Raw genomic sequence first — 2,317 nt, 5'->3', positions numbered from 1 at the left:
AACCTGGTACTTATTCTATCAGTCTCTTTTGCTGAACCACTACATCATGTGCACATAAATACACCAACACTGGTTGTTAAGCAGTGGTGGGGGACAAACGCATACACACATAGATAGAAATATATATATATATATATATATATATATATATGATGAATTTCTTTTAGTTTCTGTCTACCAGATCCACTCACAAGGCTTTGGTTAGCCCAAGGTGCCATTTTATATATGTGTGTGTGTGTGTATATATATATATATATATATATACACACACACACACATATACATACACCTAACAAGACTGACTAATTGATCTCAGTTGACAGGAGTACTCGTGGATATATTCTAGAATTCCGTTTTTATGTAAAGGGTCTGGATATACTGCTTGATATTGACTCTAATTTTTCTTTACTCTTTTCATAAGTGACACATGTCTCTACAATACATCCATAAAACCTTCTGTTACCTGAAATCAATTATTCAAAGCCTTATCTAAAATACTTCCATTACACCATTACACTGTCAAATCTCGGTTAATGAGCAGATTTGTTATCATTTTAAACATTCAGTTTTCTTTAATTGCATGGGTTGGACACTTTGAGCCAAATTTTCTAGATGCCCTTCCTGTCACCAACTCACACCTGTTTCCAGCCAAGGTAATATTTCCTCTGTGGCCAGATATGTTTTCGCAGAATATTGGAAATGAATGACACTGCATGTATGACAGTGATACTCATTTACAGGTATTATGTGATGTCAAAACAAAGAATCAAACACACACATGACAGACTTCTATTTCCATCTACCAATTCCACTCACAAGGCTTTAGTCATTTTGGGGCTATAGTAGAAGACACTTGCCCAAGGTACTGTACAGTGGGACTGAGCCTAAAAGCATGAAATTGGGAAATAATTTCTTAACCATACAGCCATACCTCCATTATTTCTTTCATTTAAAAATGCCTCCAGAGATTTTTATATCTAATAACTCATTATATTTCTCCATACAATTCCTCACCCCCACCCGCAAAAAAAAAAGACTTTTTTCCATGTATGCAATATTGTATCAAATTTTTTCCCTGTACTATATTTCAATAATTTAGTAGATGCTGTAGAAAAATATTCCTGACTTTGTTCAGCTTCATTATTTATATTATATTTATTACACTCTCCCTCTTGTATTGAGTTCTTTATAAATATTGTACAATTGTGTGAGTGAGAGAGAGCATGAATGGATTCTGCTGAAGGTAATGCAATAGTGTGTATAACCTTTTTATTAACTGACAGGTAATTTAAACTGTACATGTTGGTAGGATATAACTCTTCTTCTATAAAAAGTTACTACTCAACTGACTGTCACTTTTTCCAAGCATTAAACAACTTTTTGCAAGGAAAAAAACTTCATATCTGAAGAAGATGCAAAAACAGCCTTTTGTGATTTCATCACCACTTGCTCTCCAGAATTCTTCGCTGCCGGCATAAATAAGCTACCGATAAAATGGCAAAATGTCAATAATTTAGGTGCACACTTGGATTAACTGCATTACTTTCAGTTCAAAATCGGACATTTCATTCTTAATGAACTGATATTACTTTCAGTGCAGTCTTTGTGTGTGTGTGTGTGTGTGTGTGTGTGTGTGTGTGTGTGTCTGCGTCTGCGTCTGTGTCTGGAGGGAGAGAGAATTTGTTATCTCATCAGAACATTAATCTACTAACTATACATGATTATGTTCCTTGTGTTTAAGGCCTGGTGTTTTAGATTCCTTAGTTTCCAAGCATTTTTACTTGTACCTCAGTTTTTAATCTTTATCCCCTTTTGGGTGCTCCTCTCTCTCTCTTTCTGTCCCTCTCAAATATTAAAATTGATTTAATATCTATTTTAGGTTTTCCTTTTTTTTCTTCTTTCTCTTAAAACTGTTGGCAAATTAGTGTTAACATATTTAATGCAGATATTAAATGCCTGACTAGAAATAATTATACTGGGATGGGAAAAAACAATATTACTTTTTACTGTTTTACTTGTTTCAGTCATTTGATTGTGGCCATGCTGGAGCACCGCCTTTAGTCGAGCAAATCAACCCCAGGACTTATTCTTTGTAAGCTTAGTACTTATTCTATTGGTCTCTTTTGCCAAACCGCTAAGTTACGGAGACATAAACACACCAGCATCGGTTGTCAAGCGATGTTGGGGAAACAAACACACACTCATATATGTATATATATATATATATATATATGTATCATCATCATCATCATCGTTTAATGTCCGCTTTCCATGCTAGCATGGGTTGGACGATTTGACTGAGGACTGGTGAAACCGG

General features: G+C 34.8%; 1 protein-coding gene across 2 annotated transcripts in view; it reads left to right on the top strand.

The window, feature by feature from the left end:
* LOC106871389 (programmed cell death protein 6) overlaps window positions 1-2,317 on the top strand; it is a 45,413-nt gene that overhangs the window by 31,583 nt on the left and 11,513 nt on the right. The gene's annotated exons all lie outside the window — the stretch shown is intronic.

Source organism: Octopus bimaculoides, chromosome 9 (genome assembly GCF_001194135.2).
Source record: "Octopus bimaculoides isolate UCB-OBI-ISO-001 chromosome 9, ASM119413v2, whole genome shotgun sequence".
NCBI lineage: Eukaryota > Metazoa > Mollusca > Cephalopoda > Octopoda > Octopodidae > Octopus > Octopus bimaculoides.
This window is presented reverse-complemented; position numbering and strand designations above follow the sequence as displayed.